The 24,980-nt window shown below is 41.2% G+C and overlaps 1 protein-coding gene across 1 annotated transcript in view; it reads right to left on the reverse strand.

Annotated features, from left to right (window-relative positions):
• DCUN1D5 (defective in cullin neddylation 1 domain containing 5) overlaps nt 1–24,738 on the reverse strand; it is an 882,136-nt gene extending 857,398 nt beyond the window's left edge. The window contains exon 1 of the mRNA XM_044072580.1: nt 24,718–24,738. The gene's annotated coding sequence lies outside the window, so the exon portion shown is untranslated. The remainder of the gene's footprint in view (nt 1–24,717) is intronic.
• Nucleotides 24,739–24,980: the final 242 nt, after the last annotated feature.

Genomic DNA, 24,980 nt, shown 5'->3' on the forward strand with positions numbered 1-24,980 from the left:
CCTGCAAAAGTGGACACCCTGTCTTTTCCTTGGAAAGGGATGTTTACGTACGCCTTGCATCCACTTCCTCTGTACGAGTCTTGCACAAGATCAGGTAGAACTCTCCAAATCATTAGGGATTCCCTTTTGGCCTAGGCAGCATTAGTTCTTTTTTCACACTTAGCCAGGGGCAAATCAGTACACGTTACTTTATCAGGTGGATCTTATCACACAAAACAAGAAATTTCTTATCCCTCCTCACTTGTCCACTCAGACACTGCCAGCAATAGGATTTTGATCCCTTTCATGTGAACATGCTTTGAGTTCTGCAAGAGGCTAGGAAACCCACTACACACTGTATCATACATGTCCAGATGGAAGCAATTTGCTGATTGGTGCCTCTCTCGCCATCAAGCTCCCCCTTCTGTGGAGATTCCTTCTATTCTCTTTCATTTGTGTGCTATACCACATGCTGGGTTGACATATCCTTCTTTTAAAGTTCACCTGTCAGCAAATTCTGCTCATCTGCCCTCGAGTCCTTCTTTGGTCTCTAGTTTTGAGGTGAAACAATTTCTTAAATGCGTTAATATCAGACCTTCCAGGAAGCTTATTCCACCTTCCTGGGATCTCAGTTTTCTACTTGAAAAATTGACTCTTGCTCCTTTTGAGCCTCTTTCTTCAGTTTCCCTACAAACACTGTACTTGAAAGACTGTTCTACTTTTGGTCTTTACTTCAGCCAAGAGTCTTAACTTCAGGCTCTCACAGCTATTCCACTTTTAAAGTTTTCTTCAGAGACGGGGCATCTTCATAATAATCCTTTTATGCCCAAGATGGTCATTGAGTTGTCCCTTAATCAATCTATTCATCTTCCTTTCTTTTTCCTTCTCTGCAGTCTGCCAGTGAGAAGGCTCTTAACACCCTGGATCTGAATAGACAGCTCAGATATTCTTCTTCCGGCTTTTCCCGGTTAGGGGTAGCCACAGCAGATCAACTGCCCGCTCATGGTATTATCTGGCCAAAATTCAAGTTATTCACAAACCTGAAAAGCTTTTTGTTTCCATTCATCAGGACATTGGGTTTGACCGTTTCTAAGCAAACCATCTGATCCTGGATTTCTAAGGCCATTTATTTTTGTTACTCTTTACAAGGAAAATTTCTTTCCTCATCGGTAAGCCTCATACCGCTCAACCTCTTACAGTACGAAATCTGGACAAAACCATGAAAAAGTGATACAAATAAGGACAATTTTTAAATATTGCTCCCACAAACTTAGAATGTTGATAGGATAACAGGTTTTGCATTAGCATGAATTTTCTGAAGGGTATAAATTCTGAAACTCAAATGAATGTCATTTTCTAACTTCAGTCTTTAATGATTTGCCACTAATTTGCCAGAAGGCCACAATATTATGAAAAACGGACCAAAATATAAAGCAAAAATCTGAACATTCTGCAAAAATCTGTACAGTTGAGATGTATGAGACACATTCTACTAGGGCATATGCCTCCTCTGGTGCTTTTTTCAGGCTCTGTATACGAATTCCATCCTTGAGACTGCTATCTGGTCCTATGTTAATACTTTCAAGTAAGCATTACAAGTTGGATGTTATTTCCAATGCCAGGGCAGGCTTTGCCAGATCTGCATGCGCTTGTACAGGGCTTTCCTCTTGAGCTCTTGTACTCTTCTCTCCCTTAGATTAATACTGCAACAGGGATACAGAAGAACATAGTACAGTTATCTAAAGCTTTACTATAACAGTAGACTCCCTTCTCTTCACTGTTGCAGTACTCGCTCCCTCCTACCCCCCTCTCTTCTATCTCTTGTCCTGTATTTTTCTTGTCCTCCTGGCCAAGGGACTAGTTTTCTTCCTTGTTCTCATTCTGGATGTATGTTTTCCTTGTCCGTGTGGGCATTCTGTTCCTCCTAGGGCTTTTTCAGTTTTGAGTGCATGTCTGTACATCACCTTTACGCCCTACACACTGGGCAGAGAGCAGACGTACAATATACAACACCTATAAAAACTAAAGGCTTTGGTATACTGGCCAGACGTTGTGCTATCCTTGGCAGGAAATACCTTATGTTAAGAATATTGAAGAATAGGACATCTACTATTAAGGTATAAGATTTCACACAACTGTACTTTTCTTTTAAAGATGCTTTAGAATTTTTAAAAGGAGTTCCATTTTTCTCATGTGAAAGCTGGATAGAGCTGCTAGATGAACGTTAATCATTGAGAAACTAGCTATTCCATTAAACAACCCCACCAGAAAAACCAAAATAGATGGCAAAAGTTCTGAAAAAAAAAAAATACGATAGACATTTGAAGGACACCCAGGTAGCAAACCTATTGCATTTGCTTTTGTAAAAACTTTCCCAGCGTTTGACTTCCGTGATGAAAATAAAATTTGGACAACTGATGCAGAAAGCCTGACATCCCCAGCCATGAATGGAACTGAAGAAACCATGCAATTAATTTCCGGGCTGTTGGGATGGATGAAAAGTTTGGAAGGCAGTCAGCACTCAGGGCAGGTGTTTCAGATAAGACCAGAGGAAAGGGAACCAGACTTGCTGATGCCAAAAAAGGGCAATAATAATTACTGTAGTCTTGCACCTCAAGCCTCTTTGCAGAAACTTTGTTATAAGGGGAAAGGGTGAAAATGTGTACACGAGACCAGGGTATCAATTGTGGCCTAGAGAGTGTTCCTTGGTAACTGCCCATCTGGGGGAAATTAGGGCAAAGTAGCTGCTGCACTTGGTGTTCAGGTAAGAGGTGAAACTATCGGTGCATAAACAGGCCCCAGCAAATGAAAATCACATAGGACACTGACTGAGGGACTTCTCGTGAGGCAGAAGGATAATTCTACTCAGTTTGTCCACCAAGACATTGGGACACCCCAAGATGTATGCTGCCACTAGAAAGCATTAAGACATTGCCCCACAGCCACATCCTCATGGCTTCTCAGCATTACAATTATGCTCAGGATCTACCTTGATTGTTGATATACCAAGACCATTACCATGATGTCCATATGAACAGATATCACACCGTTGGCGAGACAGCCCAGGAATGTCTGCAAAGTTAGGACTACCTTAATTTCCACAACATCAAAGTGAAGTCTGGCCTCTTGTCAACTATGTGCTTTAAATCATCTTCCCAACAAAATGACCCCACCCCTACCCCAAAATGGGAGACTTCCCTGGCCACAGTGGCAGTTCGTGGTGTAAAGGTTAAGGGTTGACCCTGTGTGACTAACAAACAGGTCAGCCACCTAAGAATGCGACTTTTGCATACTGGTGAAAAGTACGGAGAATTGAAGGGACTGATAAAACATCAACCACTGCACAGATTGGGTCCTCTGCAGGACTGTCATAAAACCTTGTCCGAGGCATCAGAGAAACTTAAGCAGTCAATGAATTCAGTTGACAGAAAATTAACGTTGCTAAAGGATTTGAAGAAAGAACCTCAAAAGATTGATGGAGAAAAACAGTTATTCTCGAAGAAAGGCAATTTAGGAAGTTGTAGGCTCCCTTATGAACTCTGTGTCAGTATCAGCTGGCTTTTGTTTAGATTTACCATGAACCCTAACTAGAAGCAAGAAGTTCTTGCACTGGATAAGCAGATCCTTGGTGGATATGGTGAAGAGGAACAAACAAGAGCCAGCAACCGGTTCCCAAAAGCTTTATTGAAGTAAAAATAGTGTCAAAGACACTAACACTCTCTTGACAAAAACATGCCTCAAACTAGTTTCGGTATAATACCTTCTTCAGTGAGGAAAAAATGTGATAATTCCATTAAACAGGCTCCCTGTATATATATAAATAATTAGCCAATAACCAAGTGGCTAACAATCAATTGAAAATATTACAAATCCAGATTTAAAGACATGCACCACCATAAAACCTATCTAATAGATAGAAATGCATGAATGCACTAACTGTGCATAAATAATACAATTTAAACAAAAATATTGTATCAATAACAATAATATATAGCCAAGGTGTGGTGTAGAATAACATATAAATATATATAATATTTTATATTTTATAGATGGTCATTCAAGCCGGGTGGAAAAAGGGCTCCCAAATGTATGATCCAATATTTTTCTTTCATACTTAAAACGCTCAAAAACAGACTGCCACGCTTTTTCGCGCTCCACAGTTGTTTTACTGGAGCGCATATTTGGGTGGTTTATTTAGTCTATCTATTGGATATGTGTTTAATTGTACTTTTGGACAACTAAATCACTTCAGGCATTTTTTTTGTTCAACACGCCATTGTGAAATTGGATTTGTTCTGTACGGGATTGGCGAAGTACTACGGAACGTTTACTGTTGGCAGGGTTGGTTCTGCTTTTTACAAGGGCGTGTATTTTTGATTTTAATTGTGTATGTTCCTATTTTTTGCGAGGACACATTTTGCAACTGTTTGCAGCAATATTTCCACGGACTGTTTTGGGGTCTATCAGTGGGAATTCAGAATACCCAAACGCTGCTGTTTTCGCCATAATGGCGCCTCGTTTTTGATGGCGTACTGTTCAACGGACTTTTTCTTTTGGATTGGGACAAGTTTGTTTATTGGGCTGTGATTATACAGTCATATTTGTTATTTGAATTATAAGGGTTATATGCGGATGCTATGCTCATGGTGAAATATGTTGTATTAATAAGTGTACATTTTCAAATGTCATTTGAATTGTGTATTATATGTAACTATTTCATTTTTTTGATTTCTTGGCCATAGGGGTCTGAACATAACCACTCATTGAGCCTATTTTTCAGAAGAATTGTTTCATTCTTAGGATACTTAGGGCTTATGTGATATGTATAACAATTTGTATTCACTATTATAACATGCAAGTATTTTTAGGTTGACAATTAGGCACAATACAGTGTATGCTTAGCATGTTATATGCCCTTTTAGGCAGGAAATGTGTATATTCAAACAAAGGGTTTATTTCTTCCTATAATGGAAATGGCTTTGGTATTTGGATTCATATGGGTTCTTGCAATATATATTTATGACAATTAGAATACAAATTATGGTATTCATGTTTAATAACTATATAAGGGTCATACTATAGGGTCATTATATATTAATTGCATATGAATGTTTTACCCTTTGGATTCATGAATATAATCTGTTATTTGATTACAGTTATTGTTACTGTGGTCATGTCCATCATTTTCATAGACATTTTCCTATTTTGAATATCACTTCTGATTGTTTTGAGTGAGGACTGAACATTGTAGTTTGTTAGTCATCATATATTGACAGACTTTATTAGAGTAGGACAACACATGGTTCATAATACTTATTTGTACAATTGGCAACTAATGGCTATTTAAAGCTATGGGATGGTAACATCTATATTATATTATCTGTTAGTGGTCTGTACAATTTTTTGAATTTTTTGAACTCATGTATTTTGGTACATATTATGATTGTATTACATGTACTGTCTATCTAAGGTGGTGACAAACAAAATATTTTTTAACAAAAATTTTTTTAACAAAAATTTTTTGATTTTTTTGATTAGTGAACTACATCTGAATATTTTTTCACCATCATTATGTTAGGCAATGTTTAACTTTATATTATCTAAAGGATAAATGAGAATAGCAGTTCAGTGTATGGTGGATGACTCCCTTCCATTTGATAAGTATATTGAATGATATATACTGAGGTTTTGGTAGACATCATATAATTTTCATCTACAGATTTTTATCATTTTTTTCCGCGTTCCTTGAATCTTTTTTGTCTTTATATTGGGGTACTTCCTTGGACTACTGATCAACACACTGTTTTTCAATATGGATTTGGATCAAATATTATCAGGGTTGTGTGCTGATAGGGAGGATATAGCCATTTTTGGCTTGGTGGAAGCCCCAAGCAACAACCAAAATACAAACAACCCAAATAGTGAAGGGGGTTGTGATTTGGCATTCCGTAGATTGGACATGGGACTCAGGGGTCTTAGAGCCAATATTTGGCATTTAAGGTTGTTTAAGGCCTATTTTCATAAAGGCTTGGCACCCAGAGGCCTTCGTATTAAGTTACGCCCTCTTGTGGGTAGATCTGAACAGAGACTCACAGAGGAATGGGATGATGCCCTGAGGAAGGGCTCAATGGTATTCGTGAAAATTCTATTGGATTATTATGAAAGAACAGTGGATATCCTGCTCAGGGAGGTACAAGATCTAAGTATGGAATGCCAAAAATATAAGGATAGTACTAAATATTCCAGTTGTGTTGAGCGGTTGTCCAAGGAACTAACGATCTATGACAATATGGTGAAAGATAGAAAACTTAAAAAATTTTCCAGGGACATACACGATTATGAGAGAGGTCAACCATTTCAGGTTCAAAGAAGTGTCAGATTCAAGGACGCGGGATCAGTGGTAAATGTAGGTAAATCAAAGAAAAGACCTAGGTCTATTTTAAAACATCATGATTCTAGTTATACCAGTACTTCAGGAGAGGAGTCATCCTACACTGACAGCGAGGGAGGCACTAGTGTCCGATCTCCTGTAAAAAAGAAAAATCAATCTAAGTTCCCTTTAGACATGTTGGGAAATCCCGAGGGGGGAGGAAACATAAGAGCAGATATGAATACAGACTCTATGACAGGGTTAGTTCAGGCACTGTTGAACAAATAGTCGAACCTTTTGATAATGTCTTAAATTTGTCTGATCATATACTTACTAAAGAACAACATTGCATTCTTAATAAAGGATTGGGTTTTGTCCCAAGTTTTTTCTCTGACCATTATTCGGTATCTGTTGATGTAATGGAATTTTGCAGAAAGTTGAATTTAAAAATTTTCTTTAATGATCAGAGTAATCCTGTCACTCAAAGATCTACTGATTTTACTTTTAAAAAATCAACATTCCAACCTCCAATGAATAAAAACGTAGGGATTTTCCAACAAGCAGTATTGAGGGACCTACATTTTCCCAACTTTAATATCAACATAGCTCAGGACAATATCACACCCTCGGAGAGAGAAGCCTTGTTGGAATTGAGACAAAATCATAAAATTGTCATTATCCAGGCGGATAAAGGGGGTGCTGTGGTTGTCCTGAATAATGACTACTATGTACAGGAAGGATTGAGACAATTGTCAGATGCCCAGTGCTATAAGCACATGAGGATAGATCCGACACCTAAGTTTAAACAAGACATTGATGCATTCATCCAACAGGCAGTACAAGAAGGAATTATTTCATCCAAAACTGCCAGACATCTCCAAGTTGGTGATCCACAGAAGCAGATTCTGTATTTGTTACCCAAAATCCACAAATCTCTCAGTGCTCCTCCTGGGAGACCTATTGTGTCCGGATATGGATCCCTTACAGAACCTTTATCGGTTTTCCTAACATCATACCTCAAGCCATTATTGCCCATGGTCAGAGCTCGTATACAGGATACCACTGAATTTTTAAATATCATTGTTGATACACAATTAGATCCAGAATGGATAATGTGTACTTTAGACGTGAAATCTCTTTATACGAGCATTCCCCATTGGGCTGGCCTACAGGCGTTAGATTATTGGCTTCAAAGATCTGATCTATACCCACCCGGATTTAATACGCTACTAGTATGTTTGTCAGAGTACGTTCTAAATAAAAATGTTTTTTTCTTCCAGGGTGATTGCTATTGGCAACTTAGAGGTACAGCTATGGGGGCTTCTTTTGCCCCTATATACGCTGACCTTTTTATGGCATACCTGGAGGAATGTCTCATATATGATCCTTTGCACAACATTTACTTAGAGGAGATGGATATTTGGAGACGTTATCTTGATGATTGTTGGATGGTGTGGCATGGATGTTGACTATTTGATGGAATTTGTGGAACATTTGAACAGCAATGTTTGGGGTATTGAATTCTCTATAACATACCATAAGTTTACCATTGACTTTTTGGATGTTACGGTATATCGGAATGAGGACAATACCCTAAGTACAAAAATACATAGGAAGTACCCACAATTTAATACGTTACTTCATTCGTCAAGCATGCACCCACGTCACACCATCCGCAACATCCCTAAATCACAATACTTACGTCTTAAACATATCAATTCATCTCCTCATGATTATGAGGATGCTAAAAAGGATTTAAATCAGAGATTTTTGGATAGAGGTTATTCCATCAGGGACATATCTAGTGCCAGGGTGTGGACAGATCAGCAGTCAAGATCAGATCTTTTAAAATATCAGATTAAGGATGATGTTAAAGGTGATACCATTCGATTTATTACTACATTTGGGAAAAATCACCAATTGATTAGAAGTGTGTTGAACAATAATTGGAACATACTTTTGGCCAATGAACATCTTCGTCATATTTTGCCTGATCAATGTTCAATTTCTTACAGGAGGGGCAAAACTTTGGGCATGTTATTTTCCCATTATAAACATCAGGATAGTGGAGGTGCAACATATAGACAACTTACCATCACTGGTGATGAGTTGTTGGGGACTTTCCCTTGTGGTCATTGCACCTCCTGTACAAGTATTAATAAAACTAAGGAATTCTCTAGTGCCAATACCAGTAAGATATTTGATATACGCATATTTGCCAATTGTTCAACATGTTGGGTGATTTATTTAGCTATATGTCATTGTCAGGCTTTTTATGTTGGTAAAACCTCACGGTCCCTTAGAACTCCAATAGGAGAACATCGTAGTGATATTCGGACTCATAAAATTAGCAATGCATTATATCAACATACTGTTAAGCATCCATCTGCTAAATTCATATTTTGTGCTATTGATAAAGTACAGGGAAATAGATCTAATCAGACTGGCTGGCAGAGCGTTTTAAGTATGAAAGAAAAATATTGGATCATACATTTGGGAGCCCTTTTTCCACCCGGCTTGAATGACCATCTATAAAATATAAAATATTATATATATTATATATATTTATATGTTATTCTACACCACACCTTGGCTATATATTATTGTTATTGATACAATATTTTTGTTTAAATTGTATTATTTATGCACAGTTAGTGCATTCATGCATTTCTATCTATTAGATAGGTTTTATGGTGGTGCATGTCTTTAAATCTGGATTTGTAATATTTTCAATTGATTGTTAGCCACTTGGTTATTGGCTAATTATTTATATATATACAGGGAGCCTGTTTAATGGAATTATCACATTTTTTCCTCACTGAAGAAGGTATTATACCGAAACTAGTTTGAGGCATGTTTTTGTCAAGAGAGTGTTAGTGTCTTTGACACTATTTTTACTTCAATAAAGCTTTTGGGAACCGGTTGCTGGCTCTTGTTTGTTCCTGTTCTGCTGTTGGGCCGTGCAAGCTTGAACGTGCGTGGGTTAGTGTGTCACGGATATGGTGAAGACCCAGTCATCTAAATAGGGAAACATACTGCTATACATTTGATGAACATCCTAAGAGCTGCAATGAGACTAGAGGGCAGTGGTCTAAACTGAAAGACTGATTCCAGCCAGAAACTGAGAAATCTCCTAGACTGACTCCAGCCAAAAACTAAGAAATCTCCTAGACTGCCTTGCTGTCTAGATATAGTAGTTGGTGTACTAAAGATCAAGCTAATCCACTTGTCCTTTCTCAGAAGCTGTAGAATGGTAGAGTGGTGTAGTGGTTAGCGTTGTCGCCTCACAGCAAGAGGTCCTCCGGTTTGATTCTTGGCCAGGGTGCCTTCTGTGCAATGTCTGCATGTCCTCCCTGCTTTTATCTGGGTTTCCTCCGGGTGTTCCGGTTTCACCCCAGGCCTCCTCTGAAAATGGGCTCTGTCCCATTCAGACCTTCCCAGTATAAAAATAAATAAATAAAATAAAATCTGACAATCCACAATCCTATTTCACAGACTGATTATAAAGTGTCAGAGGTCCCACGCATTTTTTCGGAATCAAAAGCAATCTTAAATATGCTCAGTATCCTTGTTGGTCTGGTGGAACCTCCTGGATGACTACTCTTCTAGCAGCTTTGATACTTCTGCTGCTGATGCCAATTCCCTCCAACTAGATGAACATTGCTGATTCTCCTTGCTTACTGGGAAGAAAAAGAATAAGACTTCCAGTGAACATCTTCTGAACTCACCAGTCTTGAGTAATGGAATGCCAGCTGTGACGGTGCAGAGATGAGAGGTCCAGCCCACTGCCTCCAGACTGTGGCAGTCAGGCAACTGTTCCAAAAAGCTGAATGGGCTTTTTTGGTAAATGGACCTCAAAACCTTTGATTGTGCAGTCCACCTTGGCCCTTGAGGTAACATTCATTGAAGTTATTACCACCCTCTATCTCAAGGAGTCTGTCAGCAGAAGTGTCTTGGGCAAAACCATGGGACATTAGAAACCACAACTACTTTCCACCTTTCTAATTCTAGGAAAAAGTAATTGTGGGGTAGGGACAAATACCTACAGCAAACAGTCTTGCTCTACTGCTCACTTCTGGTGAGCTTATCCTTGAATTTGGGTCTAAAAAGGGGTAAAACTGTCAAAGGAGGAATTGATGAAGTACTGAAGAGCCCCACAAAGTCACAGAGATGCATCCAGTTGCACTGCCAAACAGCAACACTACTGCCTAACGAGCTCAATGTTAATCAGCTGCACTAGAAAGCAGATGCATAGAAATGCTGGAAACTGACTAAAGGGTAGAAAGCAGTGAATCTACATTTTTTTGTACGAGTGGCAAAAAGAATACTAAACAGGGACTTTAAATATTCCTTTGATCCCTCTAGAAATGAGTCACGAGTGACATGGCTCATCGAGCAAAGACCAAGTGCTACTGAAGTGCAAGTCCATTTCACAAACCTATCCAATGCCCTGTACTCCTTTTGTTAGGGGGGTGGACAAAGGTGCTTCACCATGGGTATCTAGCAAGGACACTTGCTTCAATGGGACAGATTTTGGAGGTCTACCGATATTTTAGTTTTTTCTAGAAAGAGGCTCCGTCAAAATGGTTTACTTCCAAGAATTACCAAGGGACAAAGTCAGAGAATGAGCTCATCAGCAAAGGAACCATCAAGGAGGTAGATGAGACAGCCATGAAATTATCAAGGAACACACACTCATCTAAGTTGCAGCTTCAGTGAACCAACCACCACCCCCCACTTCATCAATTTGAGCACGTCTCCGAGACATCTTACAGAGGAGACCTTGGGGATCCCTCCCCATCCTCAAAGGCTGTATCCTCAGTGAGCGACTCCTGGAAAGAGTCAAGATGCCTCTTTTTGCAAGTCTGCTTCCTGCAACATTCTCTGATGGGAGGACTCAGAAAAGGTTCAGAACCAGAGGGGGAACTCGCCAAGCAGCAGCCCTAACGGCTTAATAAGTTGATTGTCCCCATTTGGTAGCATCAGCAGAAACAGGAGGCATGAGCCATTACACCATGGGGCTAAGTAGGCAAGAGACAACTCCCCTCTCTATCTGGAAAGAACTCTCTCAAAGGCTTTCAAGGCAGACAGAGAGCAGTGCCAACGAGGTCCCTCCTAAACCCAAGCAGGCCAAAGAGGAACCATTCCTAGCAGCAATCCAACTTAACATCAAAGCATACATAGTTAAGCTATCCAGGGCTGAAGCATTTAAGGGCGGTGTCGACGTCAACTCTTCTACCTCAGACCTGACACCACCTACAATTTGACAGAGCTCGAGTCGAAAGAGTAATCGAAAACCAAATCAAAGCTGACTAAGCTCTTGATTCCAACAAGGCCCTCTCATGGGTGTCACTTGGACCCATGGGCACTGGATTTGATGGCCAGACTGGAGAAGATCAATAAAAGGAGTCACAGTGACCTGATCAGGCACCCCAGGTGGGGTAGGCTCCTGGAAGACCTCTGTCTGAATCTATGCCCAGAGTAGTATCTGTATCACCCTATCAACATCAGCTTCTGAAAGGCCACTCCAGGACCAAAAGGGCCCTAAAGAAAACAGTGAAGATATACCTGGGGAGGGGAGGCCCAGAAGAAAAAATATAATAAAGCAGGGCAGATGTTTGAGGAAATTTATGAAAATATATGGCATGAAAGATGTGAATTCAGGAGGAGGAGGAGTATGGAATGCATTTAAATTATTATTCCCCAAGACACAAAAACTGGGCTAGGTTAGATCAGACTTATTTTACAAGAACATGTGCATTTAATTTAAAGTTTTGATATGCATCCAATAACTATTTCAGATCACATGCCAACAAATGAAAATGGTGGGCACTGAAATAAAAATGACACACTGGCGCTTTCCCATCTATTTGTTGAAAAGACAAGTTATGCCCTTACCATAATGTTTCATCTATGTTGTCAATCTTCATTCATTCTTGGCGAATGGGACACCGTTCCGACCCCCTGAACAGGCTTGGCCATTATACAGATTGCGCCTGCCAAAATAATCTTGAGAAGACTCTACCCACAATGCTCCTATCCATTACCTCAAATTGAGTTTGCAGCCAAAGTATAGAAGGATAATTTAAGCCCCGTCTAAGGTGAAACCTAAAATCCACAAACAAATGGCCAAACCTCCAGAAGTCCTTAGGAGTGGGCAGGAGGGTGGGATGCCAAGAACGAATAAAGATACGACAACACATACGGAATGTTATGGTAAAGACATAACTTCTTTATCCGATTGTCAGTCTTCATACATTCTTGACAAATGGGACAGAGTCCCCAGCTACTTTAGGTCCTGAGTGGCCCTATGGAAAGATATTCCAGAGCGCCAAAAGATGCTCTTCCTCGGGAGGCCATATCAAATTTCTAATGAGGGATAAAGGTATAGCGAGTGGCCCACTGAGGCTGCACGTACTTCTTCCACGATAGCTTTGGAGTGGAAAACAGCTGAAGTGGACACAGATCTGGTGGAATGCGCTTTAACAGGCACAGGCAACTTGAGATTATTACTGTAAATGAAGGTAACACAATGCCCAAGCCATTTTGATAAGTTAACTTTCAAGACTGGTTTACCCAAAGTTGAACCTGAAAACGATACAAATAATTGATCTGATTTTCTAGATTTGGTGCTGTCCAGATAGAAACGCAACAGTCTGTGAACATCTAGCAAACGCAAGCAGTATTCACCTTTATTTGAAAAACTTGTAAAGAAGACTGGCAAACCTATAACCTGGTTAATATTATATTCTGAGACCACTTCAGTTAGAAAAGGACTGGTTCTAACGACACCCTACCCTTATGAAAAATTAATTCAAGGGGTGTTTCACACAAGGTCTGCAGTTCAGAAACTCTCCCGGCAGAAGTAATGGATACCAGAAAATGTTTTCCACGATAGGAACTACTAAGGTCAAATCCCACCGAGTTGTAGGATCCTTGAATGGGGGCTTTAGACGTAAAGCACCTTTAAGAAATGTTTTACATAAATGATGGGAAATCAAGGTATGATTATCAAACCCATTGTGGAAATTGGAAATGGCTGCTAATTGGACTGATGGTGGAAGCAGAAGCTCTTAGTCAAAAACAGAAGCGAGACATTCCTAGACCTTGTCAACAAAGGCAGAAAAGGAATGTAAATTATTTGTACGGGCCCAGATTGAGAATGTCTTCCATTTGCTAAAGCAGAGTTTCCTGGTGGACAGTTTATGATAAACCAGAATGATTTTTTTTGTACCAGGGAAGGTAATTTGCTCTGCCTGGCAATTAATGGAATTGGAGATACCAAGTGTCAGCTTGAGATTCTGAAAGCTGGGATGCAGCAATCACTGCGAGTGAGTCAGCAAGTCTGGAACTGGGTCCAGAATCCAAGGACGGTGAGTCAGGCAAGGCCAAAGAAAAAGGGAACCAGACTTGATGGGGACAAATAGGGTGCAATGAGGATCACTATTTCTCAATCTTTGGGCTTTCTTCAAAATTAGGGTAAAGAGGATTTGAGAGAAAGGCATAAAGTAGTCCCAGGGGCCAATTGTGAAGGAGTGCATCTCTCGGGGACTCCCCCCTGCGGGGGAATTAAGGCAAAGTAGCGGCTGCATTTGTTGTTTATTGGGGAGGCAAAATGATCGCAGCAAGGCTGACCCCACTGACAACATTTTTTACCACCACCTTGGGATTGAGACACCACTCCTAAGGCAAGAAGGTGCATCTGCTCAGTTTGTCTGCTGCTACCACGCTGCAGAATCCCACGATATGCACTGCTATTAGAAAGCTGGAAGTGATAGCCCACTGCCATATCCTGAGAGCATCCGGAAACAGGGGGTGGGATCTGGTTCCACCTTGCTTGTTGATGTAACAAACTACTGACATGTCTGACTGGACTGCAATCGTCCCGAAGGAAGAACAGACTGAAAGGCTTGCAACACTAGAAGCACCACCCTCAATTCTAGGACACAGATGTCTAAATTGGCCTTTTGTGGGAATTAAGTGCCTTTAACTGTTCTTCCCAGATAATACACTCCCCCCCACCCAATCAGGGAAGCGTCCAAGGTCACTACAGCGGTGGGCGGACAAGGAGCGAAGGTGCGGCCCCATAGATTTTCCTCTGACTTCATCCACCAGGATAGATCCTTCTTACAGTGATTTACCAAATTCGGATAATACACTGGCTGTCAGTATCGACCACTGTGCTGTTAAAAGCCACTGAAGTAGCCTCGTGATACCTTATGAGAGATACTAAGGTTATGGTCGCTGCCATAGATCCCAGAGCTTGCAGGGTGAGGAAAAACAGGAAGCTTGTTTTTGGAAATGATCAGTTGTACTTCCGACCTTAATTTTTGTAATCTGTGTAGAGGGAGAAAGGCTACACAAGAAACCACATTGAGGTGTGCTCCTATAAATTCTAAGTCTTGTGTTGGAGTCAATAGTGATTTCTCTGTTGATCTTAATTCCCAAAGACTGTAAAAGGTTCAATATGAAGTCTGTGGCTTGAAGCAGTAGACACCTGGTTGAGGCAGTGAGAAGCCAGTCGTCCAGGTATGGAAACACTCAGAACCATGTAGCCTCAAGTGAACCGTTACCGCTGCCATGCATTTGGTGAACACCCTGGAGACTGTAGTGAGAACAAAGAGCAGCACTCGGAGTTGGAAATGATCAGCTCTCAGCCAGGAGCAGAGGAACCTTCCACAGAATTTGTCCATCATCATGTGGTAATACACATATTTAAGGTCTATAAAGCACATCCAATCAATCATTCTCCCTCTAGAAAGGGAAGGAAAATGTCCTATGCAGACCGCCTTAAGGCCCTATCCCTGTATTCAGTCTCCTACAGGCTTTTGAGGGGAAATCTCTGCCTGGCATACAGGGCATTGTCAGACCCCACTCTGATGGAACTCCTGCATATCCACAAAAACAGCACCAGAATTATTCATTCTAAACACCTAAACCTTGCCTGTGATATAAATAGGTCCTGCTGGAGAAATGGGTATGTATACCAGAGACTACCGTGTCTATGGAATAGGCTCCCCATCCATGTGAAGCAGAATTCCTCCATAACTCAGTTCAACTGCAACTTAGACAATTGGATGGGTAACTGAAAATTCATCCCTGGTTTGGCACCTATGTCTGTAATGGATAAAGGTAACCTGTAAATGGTTCATCTCCCAAACCCCTGCTTACACTTGCCAAGGGTATCAGAACTTGTTAGAGATACGGGATGCATGGATAGGCTTAAAACGGCCCTTGTGGTCACCAGACTGATATGACCATCCATAAATTTTGTTTGCTGAACGAAATTGTTCAGAAGGCTGACATCTAAAATTTTGGCACCAAAAGGAATCCAGAGTAAAATCCGGACCCTCTTTGGTCTAGTCGGACTTCATGAATGACTCTTTTCTAGCAGCTTTTCAATCTCAATGGCTGCTTGGTCCCTCTGATTGGGTGGAACATCTGTAACTCTCTCTGGGGTCTTTGGAAAGAGAGTAAAGGGAATTTGGTAACCTCTGGTAATCACTTTGTATACTTGGGTGCAGAGAATTATCAGTAGCTAGGCTGTTTGGTACAGTGAAAATCTTCCCCCGACTGCTTCCAAAGATAAGCAATCGGGCCTCCATTCAGGAGTGTTGGTAGGGCTGCCCAGAGAAGGAATCTCTGGAGCCCTGATTTCGCAACCCCCCCCCCCGCCACGATTAGGGCGTCTTCCACTTGAACCCCCCCCCCTCTGCCCAGAGGGGAGTATTTGCCTCGTGTGCCCTGAAAAGGCACTTGGGACTTTAGGAATCAGAGGAGTGGGAAAATGTGATTCAAGGAGTAGGATCGCTGAGGAGTAGAGAAATGAATACCCACAGCAGAAAGGGTCTTTCCATCCTTTTCTCACCTAGTATGCCTCTGAATTTGGGGATAGGAAGATCGAGCGATAGGAGCATTGATGAAGGAAGACTTGAAAGGTTCAGCAAAGTCACACAAGCACATCCAGGTGTGGCGCCTGATGGCAACACCTGAACCCGCTGGCTTATTCGTTCCTTCGGCTGCATGAGCAATAAGCTGCATGGACAAGTTTGATGCAACTTTACCCCACACCTCATCAGACACAGCTCCGGTGAGGGTATCCAATAGCTCCTTTATCAAATTCCTTTGGAGTCTAGTAAAAAGTGTGGCATGAAATTCAAAGACCTAAGAGTGAAGTTTGATGATGCAAAGACCCGCTTCTCAAACCTGTCCATAGTCGAGGGGGGGGGGGTCAAACGTATCACAGCATATGCAGTGTGTGTTCATAATTCAAGTAAGTTCAGACAGGCCAATAACAAGGTTTACTAGGGGTTCCAAACTTCGATTCCACCACTACTAAGGAAAACCATCATGGAATTTGCCCACCTACAGCAGACCCTCAACACTGCTACAATATACATTCCATTTCAATATTGCTCCACTTGCCCAAAACTCTGTATATGCAAAAACAGCTCCTGGAACTTCTTCCTAATTCCAGCACTCAGATTTATAGCATGGATTTTATACAAATCATAGAACAAATACTGCTCCACTTAACCTGCCAGATAAATCTACAAACAGCATGACATGGACAGTTGCGATAGCTCAATATTTCTGGACCCAAATCTGATACCAATTCCTATTCAAAAACACTACACTAAATTACAGCCGTTAAACACACTATTTAAATAAGCAAAGAAGGGAAACACCAATATTTCTTTCCATAAAAGCATGGGATGGTGTGCAAAAGACTCCGTGCTTGCTACACTTTTGTTCAGTCTTCATTGTTGTTCATCTCAATCACGAAGTATGCAAATTGATAGTTCAAATATGACATCACAATCTGTCAGTTAAAAAAGTACAGGGGTATTTCACGCACACCAAATTAATAAATACAAAAGTTTCATCTCATACATTCATAGGCAAGTACTAGGTTAAGCTGCCCTTGTAGGCCATGTTAAGCCTAACCAATTTTCCTTCAAAGGTGAGAATTAAACCCAATACCTTGAGTTTGTAAGGTAAACACATTAACTACTACACCATACCCAACTCATCAAAATGTTTCTAAAAGCCAAATCAGTGCTTGTCTCTTAAACTGAGATCCATGCTCTCTTCTAATAAGCCGCTAAGGCCAGGTAGTAATGGTTCATGCAGTGAAATGTCACAGTTCTATCACTATTGCCACACCCTCCAAAACACATCTGAATATACCTGTTTTAAAACTATTTGAGCATCTATCCAAGAACTGGCATTGCTCCTGTGGAAAACCTGAGTGACAAGATATAAATCTCTCTCTCAAAACACTGTCACGCGTCACCTCATTTTCTCCCTCTCCTCAGTGTTTACTGCTATTCAAAAATAAATATACATAAAGAAAATATCATTTGGTCATAACTATTGTTTAATATGCACACTTTACTAACTTGATTTTTTTCTCAGAGTGATCTTCACTGAAATGCTTGTGTTTTTCTTTTTGAACCTTTATCTACTAGAAAACTGTACTTAATACTACTTTGTATAAACTAACTAGAAGATGTGTATTCTGCATCTTACTGTACATGTATACTACTGTACTATCTAATTATTGTATATTGCTTGCATTTCTGTGGAGCTTTTCTCCTTGGGCCTTCGCTGAAAATGGGCTTCTAGCCCAGTCAGACTTTCCTGTTAAACAAATGTAAATAAATAAATTAATACATATTCTCAATTATTCTATCAAGTGGAGCAATACCACCTTCAAAAATAAAGCACTACAAATAACCTATCAAAATTTAACCAAATCATGTTGAACCAACATTGTATCCTAAATTTAAACTAGAACTAAAAAAATAAGGTATTCTACAAATTCAGCAATTGCTTTTTACATTATTCACATATGTAAAAGTATACCAAGGCTGACTCAAAAAGTACAGTTTTGTACCTACCATAAATGTAGATGTTCGAGGATCCACATTGCTGCAGTCCTAACTATTGGGTAGTCCGCTGTCCAGTCGGCCCGAATACCAAAGTATATGGCTGACGTCGGTCAGGGCGCATTAGACTGACGTCAGTACGTCAGGGTACTAATGCGCATGACCGACGTCATATCCTCAGTCTTTTCTTGCCCCAGATGTCAGAAGACCCTGAAAAGCTAAGGCCAAAACCAAAAATTCCAAACATACCTGCACCAAAAATATGTACAATATATACAAAATTACCAGAATATAACCTCACCTACACAACCACCCTTAAACACAGAGGGAAGGAGGGAGGGTAAATTGGACTGCAGCAATGTGGATCCTCGAACATCTACATTTATGGTAGGTACAAAACTGTACTATGTTCTTCATTCCACATTGCTGCAGTCCTAACTATTGGGTAGAATCCCAAAGCAGAGGTAAGGGAGGCTGGCAAATCATAAGGAAGCAGGAACTGACAACATGCCTTGCAAAATAGCTGTGGCAAAACCAGCCCTAGACTTAGAGTAGAGAGGAAGGTGATAATGCTTAGAGAAAGTATGCACTGAACTCCAAGTAGCTGCCTCCAAAATATCCTTAGTGGCCACCCCTTAGAAATGCTGTAGAAGTGGCAGTAGCCCTAGTGGAATGAGGCCTAATTCCAGCTGGAATCTCCTTGCCATGATGGGAATAACAAAATGCAATGCAAAACCCAATCCACCTAGAAATAGTTTGTTTTGACACAGGCTTGCCCTGCGAACCCAAAGCAAAAGAAACAAACAACTGCTGAGACTGCCTAAAATCCTTAGTCCTGCTCAAATAATAACGCAATTGCCTGTGTACATCTAAAGTGTGCAAAATCTTTTCCCCTTTATTTTGGGGATCTGCATAAAAAGTAGGCAAATGAATAGTTTGGTTTAAAGCCACACTAGAAACCACCTTAGGCATAAAGGAAGGATTAGTACGTAAAGATACCCTATCCTCATGAAAAATCAAAAAAGGCTCTACCGCCATAAGGGCCTGCAACTCAGAAACCCTTCTTGCAGAAGTAATGGCCAACAAAAAAGCAGTCTTCCATGACAAATATTTCAATTCAGCAGTAGCCGCAGGCTCAAAAGGTTGTAGAGTAAGTTTCTCCAACACAAAATTGAGATCCCAAGCAGGAGTAGGAGCTCCACGTGGGGGTCTTATATTCTTTGCCCCTCTAAGAAATTGCTTGAACAAAGGATGCGAAAACAATGGTGGGTCACAATCATAGTGAGCTGAAATTGCTGCAGCATGAATCTTAATGGAAGAGAAAGACAAACCTTTGTCCAATAACTCAGTAAGATATTGAAGAGCCACACTCAAATTAGGCTCAGAAATCTCCAAATTGTTTGCTGCACTCCAAAATAAAAATCTCTTCCATTTTTCTGCGTACACTTTCCTTGTACTAGGTCTTCTGGCTTCCATAATCACATTTAAAACTTGTTGAGGAAGTTGAGACCTGCTGTCTTTCAAAACAGAATATGCCAGGCTGTTAGATGAAGAGATTGAAGCTTGACATTGAGCAGGTGACCGTCCTCTGAGACAACAGGTGTGGAATCAAGGGTAAAGGCCATGGAGGCTTCCTTACCAGACTCCTCAGTAATGGGTACCAGTGCTGCCGAGGCCAATCTGGAGCTATTAAAATCATCCTTGGCTTGTCTTGTCTGACCTTTAGAAGCACCTTTGGGAGAAGAGGCAGAGGTGGAAAAGCATACACATGAAGATTTTTCCAACTGAAAGAAAGAGCATCCACTTTCCAAGCTGTGTGATGAAACCTCTTTGTGCAAAACTTTGGCAGCTGGTGGTTTAGTGGAGAAGCGAACAGATCTATGTCTGGAGTTCCCATGACACTGTCAATTTTGAAATACATGAAGATCCAGTTTCCACTCGTGGGGATCCATGATTTGTCTGCTTAACACATCTGCTAAGGAGTTCTGTGCTCCGGCAGAAACCTTGCCTGAAGAGTTAGTTGCAAGCTGAGCGCAGTCTCCCATAAAATCATTGCTTGCCTGCACAATGGGTAAGAATGTGTTCCCCTTGTTTGTTGATGTACCACATGACAGTTGTGTTGTCTGTTAGAATCAACACCTGCCCTGGAAGAAGTAACTCCTTGAAAGCCATTAATGCAAACTGGACTGCTAACATCTCTTTCATGTTGATATGTAGATGCTGTAGTCTGGCAGGCCACTTGTCTTGTATCCACTTTCCATTTAGATGAGCTCCCCAAGCAATGTCTGAGGCATCTGTCGTTAGAATCTGACTCGCCTCTGGCCGGGTCACAGAGAGTCCCTTGTTTAGGTGACATTCCTGAGCCCACCACAAAAATTCCTTTTGAATGCAAGGTATTATTTGAATGACAGTGTCCAAATCCTGGCAGTGCTGTGTCCATACATTTTTGAGATACCATTGCAGCTTCCTCATATGCAGTTTGGCATTGGGAAGCACCAGAATACAAGATGCCATGAACCCTAAGGCTTGAAGGACTGTCCTTGCAGTCAGCCCGGACTGAAGAGATAGTTGATGGAAGTAACTGGAAAGATTCTTTTGTTTGTCCGGGGTTAAAAGGCCATCTGGGCTGCTGTATTCAGTCTCACACCCAGAAAGCACATGTCTTGAGAGGGTACTAGACTGGACTTCATTTCGTTCACAGAATACCCTAGGCATCTTAGCACTGCTATGACATAATCCAAATGCTGTAGAAGGTCTTCCTTTTCTTGAGCTAGAATCAGGCAGTCATCCAAGTAAGGATAGATTTGAATTCCTTTTAGCCTGAAGTAAGCTATCACTGGAGCCAGAACCTTTGTGAATACTCTGGGCCCAGTGGATAAGCCAAAGGGCAATGCAGAGAACTGATAATGAGAATTTCCAGCTCGAAACGCAGATACTTCCTGCAACTTAGTCTTATAGGCACATGAAGGTAAGCTTCCTTGAGATCTAAAGTTACCATCCAGTGATCCTTGCCCAGCAGAGGTAAAAGCCGTTGTAACGTCAACATTTTGAACTTGGGAATGTCCAGATAAGTGTTGAGGATAGATAAATCCAAAATTGGCCTCCACGTGTTCCCCTTCTTCGGTACTAGGAACAGGCGAGAATAAAATCCTAGGCCCCTTTCTGGCACAGGAACTGGCTGAATGGCCCCTATGTGGAGCAACAGAGAAATTTGCTTGTGAGCCTCTTGTCTTTGTAGAGGAGGAATGTCTGGCATGCCTTTGAAAGGAGGCATGGTATGGAAATAAAACCTGTAACCGTGGTGAATGATATCCAGAACCCATCTGTCTTGGGTAATTAAATCCCAATTTTCTTTGAAAAGAGACAGCCTTCCTCCCAAAGGTGCTGCCAGGCGAGAATGTACTGGCAGCTGAAAAGGCAGGTCATTGGGTCTGCTTACGAAAGGACTGACCCCTGCCCTCACCAGAAGTCTGAGCAGGGGAACTCCCTGTCCTAGGCCTAAAAGAACCTTGAGCTCTGCCCCTACCACGCCTAGACCTACCCCTAGACTGGGAATCATAAGCAGGATAAGTCCATCCCTTAGTAGGCCAATTTCTACTAAACTTGGAGGCTGCACCTGCAAAAATCCTTAACAGTTTGCATAGACTTAGCCTTGTCCTCCATTTTCTTTAAGACTGCTTCCACAGGCGAACCAAACAACACATCAGACTGCAAAGGAGCATCCAAAATCCTTGTTTTAACATGCTCAGCTAAATTCTGATCTCTCAACCAGGCATGCCTACGAAGAACAGAACCAGTGGCAGCCACCCTCGAGGAGGCCTGCACAGCATCAAAACCACATTGCAAGGAATGTTTACCCACCTGTTCAGACACATGAACTAAATCCTGCAACTCTTTACACTCAATACCTTCTGCCAGAGCATCCACCTTAGATTTCAATTGTGAAAGGAGATAATTCTGATATTTTAACATGTGAAACTGACAATTCAACGCCCTCATGGCTAAAGTGGAAGAAGTATACACTTTATTTCCCCATCTATCCAAAGCCCTTGCCTCTTTATCAGGAGGAACAGGATTTTTAACAACAGAGGCCTTCACACCTTTAGGCCCCTGAGAGACAGTTTCGGGTCTGCCCTAGGACTCTTAAAAGATACTTATGAGCTTCAGGCACCCTATAGTACCTATCCGGTTTAACTGGGGCAGGAGGCAAAGAATCAGGATTGAGGGAAGCCTCTGCAAAACATCTTCCACCACATTCAGAAGAGGAGGTATAGCTAAAGGCCTATGCTGGGGTAAAACAAGAATTCCTAAGCCTCTTCCTGGAATCAGAGAAATCTTGACCTTCCCATTTAAAATGCTCCCTCATGGAATGCAGAGTCTCTGAAAATGAAAAATCCTCAGGAGGAGAAGCTGAAGGAGTAGAATCATCCACATCAGAATCAGAATAAGGAGGATACTCCTGCAAGTCTTCAGCTGAAGACTCAGAAGCCTCCGAACATTGCTCAAAACTCTCAAACTCAGGTTCCACCCTAGGCCTCTTATCAGGAGGGGGCATAGAACCTCTAATCATAGTAATCAAATCCTCTGCCATTTTAAGCATATGTTTCTTAGGCAAAGACCCTGAAGCACTAGGAGAAACCCCCACTGAAGTTAAACTTGGCCTGCCTCTCAAAGAAGCCTTGGAAACAGAAGGGGAGGCACTAACCACCTTAGGAAGAGAGGGAAGAACAGCCACCTGAGAAGCCCCCTCAGCCTGGCCTACTTCCTGCGAGGATACATCCTGTAACAGTAAAGTCTCTCCCTGAGACTCCAAAGAAACACCTGGCAAAACCTCCGGCTCCACTGAGCCTTCTAAAGATCCGACGTCTGGGACTGTCGGTTCTTCCACTCTAGGCTTTGCTGCTTTGTCCTTGCGCGTTTGGCGAAGCGCCGGAGCCTCCGACGGCATTTTATAATTACAACGCTTCCCAAAAACTAACCTGGCACAGTCTAACCTTCTCTTAATAGTGCGTTTGTTAAATCTAGCACAAGAGCGGCATCCAACAACGCCGTGCTCAGGCCCTAAACAAGGTATACACAAAGTATGGTAATCCCTATGAGGTATCTGTTTCCCACAAGAAATACAGTTATTCACTTTTTCTGACATCCGGTTAAATACTGAGGCAAGAAAAAACCAAAATATTCTAACGGGTACTTAGCCAACTTTGATTCGGTCTGAAACTCTGACTTCAGAAACTTTCAGAACGCCAACCTGCACTCGCAAAATTGCTTCTGCATCGGACCATGCGGCAAAAAAGACTGAGGATATGACGTCGGTCATGCGCATTAGTACCCTGACGTACTGACGTCAGTCTAATGCGCCCTGACCGACGTCAGCCATATACTTTGGTATTCGGGCCGACTGGACAGCGGACTACCCAATAGTTAGGACTGCAGCAATGTGGAATGAAGAACATCTCATAATTTGTCATAAACTTGCTCATTTCCTAAACAGTTACTTTTCTCTATATCAAAATCAGACCGTTATCCAAATTGCTGTACCTCTGGCGTAATCTGTATTCTGTTTACTTAAACTGAATTGTTACGCTTGCATGACTTTATGTATCACTGTATGTGGTACCTAAAGCAGCAATTGAGATCATCATTCTGACACAGAACACTTTGACACTAAACCAAAATGGGAAAAAAATTAATATTCGCGAAAATCGATTTTCCTGCACCGATGCCACTGAGGAGCAATGGTAATCTTTAACCTCAGTAACACCAACCTGGGGGGGGGGACGTGGGATCCGTCCACAGAGTTTAGTGGACACCCACTATGCATAGGCAGACACATACATTAAAGTCTATGGACTCATGCCTAACATGACATCACCAACGGGAAAACACCAAATTTATTTCTGCCATGGTTTTAAACTGACCCAAATAAAAATGGGCAGACTACAGCAAAATGTACTGCAGTGCATTTAACTCACCGAATGCATCTATGCAGTACTTCTCTGACAACACTACAATGTATAAAATGTTTATGTAGAGTTCTACCTGGAACTCCAATGAAAATGGAATCTTCAAGTTGGGACACTCCTGGTATATCAACGATGTTCAGTTCTCTTTTTAAAATCTGTAGCCGCCTAAATGACCCAGTTTGTGACTAAAAATCCTTTTAGCCAGAATAAAAGAATAACACGCATACATAAAAGTACATAAATATAAATTACCCATAACCACACACACTACTTTAAAAGCAAATAATTCTTTCACATCAAAGTTGGTCCAGTACCTTAAATTTGGACCAGGACAATGAAGGTAACAATTAGCTTGCTGCAAACAAGCCAGAAAAGTATTTTGACTGCACTGGTGGTCTAACTCTAGTACAAGCAAAGCCCTAAAATAGTAAATATTCAATCATTCACTCAAAAAAATATATATATACTTGCATTCTCTATATAAACTAAAATGGACTTAAAACGCACTTACCAGCTGGTCAAGTGTCTGAGATATCTGATGAATGTCTGCCACCTTGAGGTACACTAATGCAATCTCACTGTAAAAAAAATTAATTCCAGTAGGTAATCAGAGCAAGTTCAATGACAAAAAATTTGCAATAAAGAAAAATAAAAGTATCAATTCCAGGTCACATTATATGACTGTTAACATGATCCTTAAAACTGTTCTTCCAAGACAGCTCCATGAGCACAAACAGATAATGGAGTGCTAACTACATACCCCGCAATTTTAAC

This window comes from Protopterus annectens, chromosome 5.part0 (genome assembly GCF_019279795.1).
Source record: "Protopterus annectens isolate FY-2018-M chromosome 5.part0, PAN1.0, whole genome shotgun sequence".
Lineage (NCBI taxonomy): Eukaryota > Metazoa > Chordata > Ceratodontiformes > Protopteridae > Protopterus > Protopterus annectens.